We start from the raw sequence: 13,395 nt of genomic DNA on the forward strand, positions 1-13,395 counted from the left end.
ATGTTCGATACCCGACTATTAGTGTTATATTATTTTCGAGAAGGTACACTGCCTTAATTAGTAATAGTTAGTTAGATAGTTGGTAAAACTAATGATAGTAGGTATAATATTACGCATATTAGTTATGTTGGTTGATTATGCCCAAAGCGTGAAGCTTATGTTTGTGTACACTAAAACTCTCCATATTAAAACCAATAATGAACAAACGGATCTAGTTGCATAAGTTGGTAAAACTGAACATGGTTAAATAAGTAGTTGCAGCATAATATTATTTGATTGTTGTTGAATTAGACAATTTAAAGATGAAGAATTATAATAAAGTGCCCTAAATTATATATAAATTATTGATGTGAGAAAATTATAAAAAGACAAGGATTCATAATGTAGATGAAGTTCTTGGTGATTATTAGATTCTATCACTTACAAATCCATTTTTAAACATTGTTCCCCTGACGACGTGGTGTTTTTCTTGTGGCTTCCCTCGGTGTGATCTAAAAATTTTTGACCACTTTGTCCCTAATGATGATATGGTGCTTGTTTTGTGGCTACCCTTGGTGTGATCTAAACAAATTATGTGAAACTTATGTTCATTTTCATTTGATTTTCCTACTCAAATATAATATGACATGGGGTTGGTTAATTACACTCAATTTCAATAAATTGGTTGTTATTTTGTATGCCACAAATTAGTTACCTTTAGAATAATTAGTTCCATTCCTGTTGGGTTGAAACACTCGTTTTTTATTTTATGTTTTTAAAATCATTTAAATACTTTGTAGCGTACATGACTTTTTTTAATATGTTGCGGTGTTTGGTTTTCATTTATGTGTTGATAATAGAAAGGTAAAATTGTCATTTTCAATAGTCAGCACAACCATTCAGACGCGTACAGCATACTTAAACAACATGGTTTCTGTAACAACCGTTTTTGAGGTATTATTTAATTTTATATTTCTTAATTTATTGTTGGACTAAATGTAGATAGAAGGATTAAGGAGTTGACTTAAGCTAGTGGGCCGAGAAAATTGGGCCGCCCAAAATTCGTACGTTGGGTGTAGCCTTTGCGTACGCGGGGCGTAGAGGCTCATTGGATTCGGGGGGACGTGCGCACGTACGTGCAGCGTACCAAGAGGTACGCCCAACGTATGCGAGAAAATTCCAAACCCTAATTTTTAGGGTTTAAGACATATGAATACCCCATTATAGCCACCCCCTTGCCTCCTTACCAGTCCTTCGCCCTCAGAAAACCCTAATACGCCCTCTCAATCCATTATTGTGTGTGTTTGACTTTTGGAGCTCATTTTTGGTGAAGAAAGCTTGGAAGAAGACAAGAGGAGTTGAAGAAGAAGAATTTGAGTATCTTGAGCTCAAGGATCCGGGACTATTGCATCTTTTGGCACTCAAAGGAGGTATAAAGTTTCTAACTTTCCTCTAAGAAGCTTAGATCTAGAGTTATGACGCTTTGGACCTTTTTAGGTCCAAAGGATGGATCTTTATCATGCAACTTCGATTTTGAGCTTAGGGTTGCCACCCTTGGAGCTCAAAGTATCCCTATAGTAGTAAAGTTTCAACATTTAAGGCCTTTATAAAGCCATGCATGAGATCTAGCCATTTCTATGGAGTTAGTTTCTATTATTCCATGTTTGGGCTCATTTGGTGGGTTGCAAGCCACCAAGTGATCGACTTTATGGGTTAAAACAAATTATTGGACTCAGATCTGTAGTTTGGACGTAATGTCTTAAGGGATTAAGCAGCTTTGAAGAAAATGGCTTAACATGGGAGTACACTCGACAAAAACACCCATACGTGCAACGTACATGTAACACCCCAATTGTCAGGTATCATTATTGTTGTAACATACACGTTTTGAAATTGTTTTTTGTAAAGAATAAAATTGTGAAATATTATGTAAAATTGAGTGTTGAGTTCTAACAGATGGTTTTTACTAGAAATGAAGTAAAACTATGTTTAGAATCACTCAGAAGATATTGGAAGTCTTATGAGATTCCAATTAAAAACCAAATAGTGAAATTTAGCGAAAATATTAAATTTTAAATAAGTAAAATTTTATTATTTTATGTTGTAGAGAATCTCGTTAGAAACTTGTAGGCGAAAACCTCGTCAAAATCCGAGTTATAACGAAGAAGTTATGACCAACTGAAGATCCGCTACAAAACTGGCACAACGCCGAATGACGTAAAAAGTGAGTTTTTGATAAACTACTTTTTAGCCTTAGTAATCTAAATGAAAGTCGTAGTATTCGTTAAACCGAGAAACTCGATAAAAAGAACGCCAAAATCTGACTTCGTATGAGGAAGTTTTGATTTTTCGAAGTTTCAACTTAGCAGTTACAGCTAAAAACTCAAATTTTAGATCGAGCGATATTTTACCGATACATCCTAAACGAGAATCGAAGGTCTCGTCATATGTAGTACAACGGTAAAAAGTCTGACGAAAACGGATGTCAGATGAAGAAGTTATGAATTTTTAATAGATTTTCCTGTCCCGGTCAAAATAAATCAAAATTAGCCAACGAAATCTAAACGAAAGTTGTAGAGCGTAATTTTAGCTACGCGTGCATATATAGAACATCAAAAACGGAGCTCGTATGCGAAAGTTATAGATTTTAGAAGTTCGGGGACCAAAAATCGAAAAATTTCGCATGAATAGTACCGGCCACGTCACCTCGCACGAAGCAGGTGCGTCACCGGAGACGTGGCCCAGACCGAGCTACTTCGCTGCTTGCTTCCGAGACCAACGCGTGTTCTTCCCTGATTCGCCGAAGCCGAGGTCCAGCAGGAGCGAGACACGCCTCGCCTACCAGCTTCGTATCCGACCCTCGCATCCGAGCCTCCCCTTCTCGCCACCTGCCCCTCACTGCTGCTGCCACCTGCCCCTTTGCTGCTTAAGCCAACTCCGAACCTCGGCCCTATATAAAGAGGACCTGCGAGATCTTCAGACTAACTTTGAAAATTTGCCACTTTTTGCCCCTCTTTCCGTATTTTCTTCATTTTGACTTTCCCCGAAGCCCCGAAATCAATTTTAGCACCCGAAACACGTCCTTAGACCCCCAAGAAGCTCGGAAATTTTATCTTTTTGGTTTTGAAGCCCTACCTTCGCAGAGCCCGGTTTTCAATCAAGCTCCCGGTTTTCAACATAGAAAGACATATTTAAAGCCGAAGTGTTGTCCAAATTACTATTTTAACCCCCGGTTAACTTAAGGTGAGTTCAATATATAGGAACAATTGTATGTTATGTGTTATATGTGCTATGTGCTTTTCAGTATTATCATTCTGAGTTATTTTCTCATGGTATTCGCTATGTTTATAAAAATTGTAATACCTTTGACCATGTGATCAGTGAAAGGACTTAGATTCAAATTGGTACTGGTACGTAGCCTCTGGCCATGTAGAGCATGTTTCCGTAAGAGAATAACTTCTATTCTATGGCATTGGCAAATGGTTAGACATGACTATAAGCCTGAAATCTAACAAGAGGTTAATCAGAAATTGCATGTCATCTATGCCATTTGGGCCAAAGCTTTATTAATGTATATCAAAAATTGAAAAGAATATTTTTGAATAATGTCTTTGATTGATATGAACGCTTGTCACATGATCTCACATACATCTTATTGTTCCTCTTTTCTTTGCCACATTGAAGTATATATATGGCATAGCACTATATTGTATCTATTTTTGAACTCACTACGCGTCACCACATACCCTATCAATGTTTAATAATTGCAGGTGATAAATAACTAGTATGTTTACATACTATTGAAAGATGTAGAATAGTTTGTAATAGTACTTTTGTACTACTTTTGATGTTTATATAAATTACAATATCCTGGGCAGTTATGTAATATATATATATATATATATATATATATATATATAACACTTTGTAATAGAAGGTTTGTATCCAATAGTTTGTAATTCTTTTTTTTTTATCAATGTAAAATATTGCTTTTATAAATATGCAAATAGCATGTTTTGGAGTAATGATATTGTGAAGTACGAAAGTTTGGGTCTTTCAAAAATACAAAAGTTGGGGTCTTTCAATCATGGTATCAGAGTAGTAGTTTAAGCGAACTAAATTCCACGGATTGGTATTTAGACTTAAACTATAGGAAGTTCAATATATGAACTTAATCATTGTAAGTATAGGGATACAAACCATAGGAAATATATAAGTAAAAGTACTAGGTAATAGTAAACCCTAATATTCTAAAATACTATCTTACTCCGTATTTCAGATCGATGGCTGAACAAGTAAGTAGCCATACCCCTGATGTTGGTGGAGATCCTTAACCCGAGGAAGTGAATATTCCAGTATCTCCTCGTGAGGAGCGACTTTTAGGTAAACTTACCGGTGTTATTCGACAAACTCTCGAAGAACACAAAAAGAATGATGATAAAGGAAAAGAGAAAGTCACTGGAGAATCTTCAAGGGGAAAAGTGAAGCGTTCCTCGTTCAAAGATTTCAAGAGTAGTGAGGCTACGGAGTTTTCTGGTGTCCTTAATCCTATAATTGTTCTAACTTGGATTTAGAACACCGAGAAAGTATTTCGTGTTTCTTATGTGGATGATGAAGACAAGGCTATCTACGCTTCTGCAATGCTCATTGGAGAAGCTTTAGTCTGGTGGGAAGCAACATATGAAGCTCTCGATGGATGTGACCAGGAGAACTTATTCTGGGAGTTGTTCAAGACTCGTGTGCTAGAGAAGTATTGTCCTCTAGATATGAGGAGAAGATTGGAGAAGGAATTCTTCGAGCTTAAACAAGGAGGAATGACTGTGAATGAGTATAAAACTCAATTTAATCAAAGAGCAAGGTTTGCTACGAAGTATATTCCAACTGAAGACGAGAAAATTCAGCTATTCATGGAGGGACTACGACACAAAATCCATGATTTCATTGTCAACCGGGATGTTATGTCATTCGATAAAGCCGTTGAGTATGCTCGAAGGCGTGATCATGACTTAGAAATACGTGGTGCCACTCTTACTATTCCAAAGCATCCATGTACTGAAAGAACTACTCCTGCTTCCACTATTCCACCAGCTCAATCTATTCGAACTGATCCAATCAAGCAAGCACAATCTCAGAGTGCTTTTCGTGGACGTGGTAGGTCACAATCTTTTTCTATTCAATCGCCATCATGTCGCGTTTGTGGAAGGAATCATCCGGGTCAATGCAAAATAGACAAGGAATCCATTGTCTGTTATGGGTGTGGAGAAACAGGTCATATCAAGCCAGTTTGCCCAAGGAAGGATGTGACTTGTTATGCATGTGGTATTACTGGCCACAAGAAGCGTTTTTGCCCTACTCTTACCAGCCAAGTGATGGGAAGTCAAGCTTCTATTCAACAACCAGCGAGAAGTCAAGTCCCTGTCCAACAAACGAAGATTACTCCAACTAAAAAGGAGGAGGTGACAAAAGCTAAGGGTCGTGCATTCCAAATTACCACTGAGGAAGCACGTGAGGACCCAAATGTCGTGACGGGTACATTTCTTGTCAACTCTAGACCTGCTCACATCTTATTTGATTCTGGTGCCTCAGATTCTTTCGTATATTATGAATTTGCGCATTCTTTTCAAACTGTTTGCGATGCACTCACGCAACCATTTCACGTAGATACTGTGTAGGGTTTCAAAGCACTCCATGGATGATGACAATGGGCCCCTTTGATGAAGTGTAGGTTAAAAGCCCAAGACTTGTCTTTTCCCTATAAATAGTCATGTATTATTCACAACTAGGGTTAAGAGAGTGAGGCAAAATGTAGCCGCCACGTGAGGTTTCTTATGTAGTGTTAGATTATTTAGTCTATGCTGAAAGTGTAATTTATTCCTCATATTTGAATAAATCGAGTGGTCATTCGACATAATCTTCATATTTGTGTTTGTTCTTATTTTCCGCATCTTGTTCATCAAATCTCAATTAGGGTTTTAATCCCAACAAGTGGTATCAGAGCAGGTCTTTGAAAATCTATTGATTTTTAAAGTATCGGTTCTTGATTTGATGATTTTCTGCACAAGATTTTGAAGATTTTTGATGTTTTGGCGACTTGGAATCAAGCTTTCTGTTCAACCAACTGTTCATGAAAAGTTATGTGTTTTGTTACTGTTAATCCGGTATTTTCCTTGATCCAATCTGTGTTTCTGTTCGTATTCATGATTGGATACGTTTCTTAATTCCGTGTAAAATCAACAATCGTTATATTGTTTTAGTCTGGCCCAAATAATTGATCCCATGCTATTCATATTGTTCTGGAGGCCAACATGTTTCGTTCACTATTCACTCATGAACCCACAAATATCGTTCATTGTTCCTTTATTGCCGATTGAAATCTCAAAATCTCACAGATCAAAAGTTTTTTTTTTGGGTTTAATTTTATGGCAATTGAATACTCTTTTGTTCTGCCGTTCTCGATTTCGATTTGCGTTTTGGTCTTCAAATCAATTCTGTTTGTCTTAATCGACTTTGCTCTTGAGTTTTGTTTTGGTCTTCAAAACAATTAGATAAAATGTTCTTGGAATCATCTGTTGGTTTTTGTATGATCGATTGTGACACTAGGTCTAGATTTGCCATTCGATGTTGATTAGGGATTATTATTTTGAGACCTGATGATGAAAAGCTGAAGACAAATCGATAAGTGGATGTTTTGGAACAATGGGGTAATGAAGAATTTGGTAGTCGGAATGATGTCACTCGATTGGAACTTAAATCTAAACTGAAATTGGAAAATCAATCTAAATTGTGTTGCTCAATGAAAGAATCGGGGTGTTCGGGAATAGAAGCGATTGGAAGAAGAAGTTTTTGGTGGTCAATGATTAAAGTCAAAATTGGAACAAATGGTCTCACCTGCAAGTACAATCGGATACGAAGGCTGTATGGGAATGACTGTGAAGTTTGGAACAGAAACCTTATTCGCATTTGATGGTTGATTTTGGGAATTGAAGTGCAGGTCTCGGAATTGTCATTGGCGTATCGATTGGGAAATTCACTCGAAATCGGAAGCGGTAGTGTGATCGATTGATTCGGAATCGGAATTGTGACTGGGCTTGTATTCGTAACTCACATCTACATCAGAAACGAACCTGTGCTCGGAACCTTGAGTGAAATCGGAGTTCGTACTTTTGTTTGATCTTGGAATCGATTGGCATTCGGAACTGGATGCTGGGAACCGATGCATTCGGAGTTCACTGTTGCTTAAAATCATTTGGATTCCTAACTTTGGATGTTTTCCGATTTCGTTTTCAGTCGATGTCTGGGAATCGGAGTTCTATTTACGGGTCGTGAGGCTGTGTTCGTCAATCAGACGATAAATGAGGAAGCTGACTTCGACTTTACACATTTGGCCCCTGTAACTTCACCAACATGGCAATTTTAATTTGATTTCCGGAATTTGTTACAAATCAAAGGGAAAATGATGCAGAGTTACTATTTAAGTCCCTGAGTTTCTGGAAAATGACAGTTTCTGCCCTATATTCAGAAAAGTTTTTCAAATTTGAGGGCTGGTGAACAGTTTTGAATTCTTTAAACGCACATATTTTTTTGTGAACAGAAAATTATGGATTCCATCAAGTCTTGGCGGTTCGAAAAGTCGTTTTTGGTGATAACGTCAAATTTTCACGACTTTTTCGGATTTTATACTTCATTGTTAATATCATTTTGTCACGGGGGAGCTTAGTAAATTTTTATCCATTCAAGATCATTCTCATGACCATTTGAAGGCTTTATAATCATGTTTTTGATTATCAATCGGGGGAGAATTTGGTATGGCCATTCGAAATTAGATTTGTGACTTTTCAAAGTTGAAGATTTTTTATAAAGCTTGTGGTAGAATTATGAAGGTAGCTTTTATTGCAGAAGTTCTTCATCGAGCTCTACTAAAGCTTTTACAGAGAAGTATCCTTTAAAGCGGAAGTTTTTCATCGAGCTCTACTAAAGCTTTTACAGAGAAGTATCCTTTAAAGCGGAAGTTTTTCATCGAGCTCTGCTAAGGACTTGTTATATCTCCGACTTCTTGTATTTTCTCGATCAAGTGGCGTTACGAATCTTAAAGTTGGGGTTGTTACATGATATTTTTTGATGGCTTATATCATTAGCTTATTTGAAGATCATTGTGACTTGGAGGGGGAGCTCTTCAAAGACAAGAAGTGATTCAGTTTCTTTGTTCTAAAATGGGTTTTTATGGCGGTTTTGGTTTTCATGAAGAATTTTTTTGGGATTACATTCGAAAATGAAGTTTAAAGAGATTACTTCAGTGCTTGATTTATATATCCTAGAGCCCGTGTTTGAAGACTATTGAAGAATCAAGATTCGTGGATTGCTTCATATATTCCTCGTTGCAGATCTTTTTATTTGCTAGATGCTTGTTTTGGAAGTTAAAGCATTGTCATCCATTCCATACTTTGAGGGGGAGATTGTAGGGTTTCAAAGCACTCCATGGATGATAACAATGGGCCCCTTTGATGAAGTGTAGGTTAAAAGCCCAAGACTTGTCTTTTCCCTATAAATAGTCATGTATTATTCACAATTAGGGTTAAGAGAGTGAGGCAAAATGTAGCTGCCATGTGAGGTTTCTTATGTAGTGTTAGATTATTTAGTCTATGCTGAAAGTGTAATTTATTCCTCATATTTGAATAAATCGAGTGATCATTCGACATAATCTTCATATTTGTGTTTGTTCTTATTTTCCGCATCTTGTTCATCAAATCTCAATTAGGGTTTTAATCCCAACATACTGTAGGAAGTATATCATTACTTGCTGATAAAATCTATAGGGATTGTGTCATAGAAATTGAAGGCTATAATTTTCTTGCTAATCTAATCCCTATCTCCTTGCCCAATTTCGATATTATTCTCGGCATGGATTGGTTGTCAAAGAACCATGCAGAAATCTTGTGTTACGAAAAGATGATACACATTCCTATTAAAGGGGAAGATCCTATTCATGTCTACAGTGAACAAAGGATCTTAAAAATAATCTCTTTCCTCAAAGCTCGTAAATTCATATCGAAAGGTTGTCCTATCTGTCTGGCCTATACGGTTGACATCTCAAGAAAGGGGAATAAAATTGTAAATGATATTCCCATTGTTAATGAATATCCCGATGTTTTCCGCGATGATCTGTCTGGACTTCCTCCGAATAGACAAGTAAAATTCCGAATTGACCTTGTGCCCGTTGCTGCTCCGATTGCAAAGAATCCTTATCGTCTTGCACCACCCGAGATGAAAGAAATGATGATCCAACTGCAAGAATTACTTGACAAAGGCTTTATTCGACTGAGTACCTCTCCCCGGGGTGCTCCAGTATGGTTTGCCAAGAAGAAGGACGGATCGATGCGAATGTGCATTGATTATCGTGAGCTGAATAAGGTGACTATCAAGAACAAGTACCCACTACCTCGCATCGATGATTTATTCGATCAACTTCAGGGTGTTAGCTATTTCTCAAAAATTGATTTGAGATCTGGATATCATCAGTTGAAAGTACAAGAGCAAGATGTACCGAAGACTGCTTTCCGTACTCGTTATGGGCATTTCGAATTCCTTGTCATGCCATTCGGTTTGACAAATGCTCCTTCCGTATTCATGAATATGATGAATCAAGTGTGCCGCCCAATGCTCGAAAAGTCTGTCATCGTATTCATTGATGATATTCTAATCTATTCCAAGTCTGAAGCCGATCATGCCATTCATATTCGTGAAATCTTAGAACTTCTTCGAAAGGAGAAACTTTATGCTAAATTCTCGAAATGTGAATTTTGCCTCCGTCAAGTTCAATTTCTCGGCCATATTATTTCTAGTAACGGTGTATCTGTAGATCCCATCAAAATTGAAGCCATTCAAAATTGGGAAGTGCCCCGTAATGCTTCCGAAATTCGAAGTTTCTTAGGTCTCGCGGGATTTTACCGGAGATTCATTAAATACTTTTCTCGTATAGCCGTACCTCTCACAAGTCTTACACGGAAGGAAGTGAAGTTTGAATGGGGTGAAGATCAAGAAAAAGCTTTCTCAACTCTAAAAGATATTTTGACTCATGCTCCCATATTATCACTCCCAGAAGGCGATGATGATTTCTCCGTATATAGCGATGCTTCAAGATTGGGACTCGGTTGTGTGTTGATGCAACATGGTAAAGTGATAGCCTATGCCTCAAGAAAACTGAAAGATTATGAAAAGAATTATCCCACCCATGATCTTGAACTCGCTGCAGTAGTATTTGCCCTAAAACTTTGGAGACATTAGCTTTTTGGTACGAAATGCCAATTATTTACCAACCACAAGAGTCTCAAGTATATATTCAGTCAGCAACCTCTGAATATGAGACAACAACGAGCCATGGAGGTGATCAAAGACTATGATTGCGAAATCCTGTACCATCCTGGAAAGGCTAATGTGGTTGCAGATGCACTTAGCAGGAAAGGTTATCGTAATAGTATGTGTTATACTACTACTCACACTACGGTGAAGTTCATCATTCTTAATGAACTAGAGAAGTGGCAAGTTGAAGCCTTAAAGCCAGAAAATGTAAAGAATGAAGGAATCGTACATTATGTCGGTGTTTTACTTGATGATCCATGAGGATTAAAAGTATTTAAGAATCGGCTATGGATTCCAAAGATTGGTGGATTAAGACAGAAGATTTTAGATGAAGCTCATAAGTCTAACCTATCAATACATCCTGGTACAAGTAAAATGTACTATGATGTAAGAGCTGATTATTGGTGGCATGGATTAAAGAGAGACATTGGAAGATATGTACAGGAATGCTTAGTATGCTTACAAGTCAAAACAGAACACCAAAAGCCTTATGGAACTCCATAAAGCCTTAGTGTTCCTGTATGGAAGGGGGAAGAGCTGTCCATGGATTTTATTACCAAATTGCCAAAGACTGCTAGACAGCATGATAGCATTTGGGTAATCGTCGACCGTCTGACTAAGAGTTTACATTTTCTCGCCATGCGTGAAACAGTTCCAATGGAGAAATACGCACAAGTATATTTGGATGAAATTGTTGCAAGACATGGTGTGCCACTAAAGATCATTTCCGATCGCGATACTCGCTTCACTTCTCACTTTTGGGCAAGTATGCAACACGAATTGGGATCTTGAGTTGCTCTCAGCACCGCTTATCATCCTCAGACAGATGGTTAGACAGAGAGAACAATCCAGACAGTAGAAGATATGCTTTGTGCATGTGTTTTGGAGTTCGATGGTAACTGGGATAAATACTTACCGCTTGTCGAATTTTCGTATAATAACAGTTACCACACTTCAATCAAAATGCCACCATATGAAGCATTATATGGTCGCAAATGCCGTACGCCGTTGTGTTGGCGTGAATTAGGACAAAAGATCCTTGGAGGCCCTGGAATGATTGAAGACACCACCGACAAGATTCAAATCGTATGAGAAAGAATGAAAGCGGCCCAGGATCGACAGAAGTCCTATACGGAAAAGAGAAGACGACCTATAGAATTTCAAGTGGGTGATTTCGTGATGCTGAAGGTATCCCCATGGAAAGGCCTTATGCGATTTGGGAAGAAAAGAAAGTTGAGTCCTAGATTTGTTGGTCCTTTCAAAATCATCCAGAGAATTGGAAAGCAAGCTTAGCGCTTAGAATTTCCTGAAGATTTGGCAGGTATTCATGATGTGTTTCATGTAAGTTATCTGCGCAAATGCTTGAGCATTTATGATGAGACAATTCCATTATCCGAAGTGAAATTGGATAATAATTTAAGATATGTAGAAGAGCCTGAAGAAATCGTGAATGAAAGAACAACTAAGCTACGCAATAAAGAAGTAGAATTGGTGCTTGTCAAGTGGAAACACCATCATGGCCCAAACTTCACTTGGGAGAATAAGAATGAGATAAAAGCAAAATATCCCCATTTATTTTAATCAATGTAATTTCGGGGACGAAATCCTCAAAAAGAGGAGGTATTTGTAACATACACGTTTTGAAATCGTGTTTAGTAATGAATAAAATTGTGAAATATTATGTAAAATTGAGTGTTGAGTTCTAACAGATGGTTTTTACTAGAAATGAAGTAAAACTATGTTTAGAATCACTCAGAAAATATTGGAAGTCTTATGATATTCCAATTAAAAACCAAATAGTGAAATTTAGCGAAAATATGAAATTTTAAATAAGTAAAATTTTATTATTTTATGTTGTAGAGAATCTCGTTAGAAACTTGTAGGCGAAAACCTCGTCAAAATCCGAGTTATAACGAAGAAGTTAAGACCAACTGAAGATCCGCGACAAAACTAGCACAACGCCGAATGACGTAAAAAGTGAGTTTTTGATAAACTACTTTTTAGCCTTAGTAATCTAAATGAAAGTCGTAGTATTCGTTAAACTGAGAAATTCGATAAAAAGAACGCCAAAATCTGACTTCGTATGAGGAAGTTTTGATTTTTCGAAGTTTCAACTTAGCAGTAGATAGCTAAAAACTTGAATTTTAGATCGAGCGATATTTTACCAATACATCCTAAACGAGAATTGAAGGTCTCGTTATATGTAGTACAACGGTAAAAAGTTTGACGAAAACAGATGTCGGATGAAAAAGTTATGAATTTTTAACGGATTTTCCTGTCCCGGTTTGTTAAAACTAATAATATTAAAAATAAAGTCAAAATTAGCTAACGAAGTCTAAATGAAAGTTGTAGAGCGTAATTTTAGCTACGCGTACATATAAAGAACGTCAAAAACGAAGCTCGTATGCGAAAGTTATGGATTTTAGAAGTTCGGGGCCCGAAAATTGAAAATTTTCGCATGAATAGTACCAGCCACGTCACCTCGCACGAAGCAGGTGCGTCACCGGAGACGTGGCCCAGACCGAGCTACTTCGCTGCTTGCTTCCGAGACCGACGCGTGTTCTTCCCTGATTCGCAGCCGAGGTCCAGCAGGAGCGAGACACGCCTCGCCTACCAGCTTCGTATCCGACCCTCGCATCCGAGCCTCCCCTTCTCGCCACCTGCCCCTCACTGCTGCTGCCACCGAACCCTTCGCTGCTTAAGCCAACTCCGAACCTCGGCCCTATATAAAGAGGACCTGCGAGATCTTCAGACTAACTTTGAAAATTTGCCACTTTTTGCCCCTCTTTCCGTATTTTCTTCATTTTGACTTTCCCCGAAGCCCCGAAATCAATTTTAGCACCCGAAACACGTCCCTAGACCCCCGAGAAGCTCGAAAATTTTATCTTTTTGGTTTTGAAGCCCTACCTTCGCAGAGCCCGGTTTTCAATCAAGCTCCCGGTTTTCAACATAGAAAGACATATTTAAAGCCGAAGTGCTGTCCAAATTACTATTTTAACCCCCGGTTAACTTAAGGTGAGTTCAATATATAGGAACAATTGTATGTTATGTGTTATATGT

Source organism: Lactuca saligna, chromosome 7, assembly GCF_052625555.1.
Source record: "Lactuca saligna cultivar CGN05327 chromosome 7, ASM5262555v1, whole genome shotgun sequence".
Taxonomy (NCBI): Eukaryota; Viridiplantae; Streptophyta; class Magnoliopsida; order Asterales; family Asteraceae; genus Lactuca; species Lactuca saligna.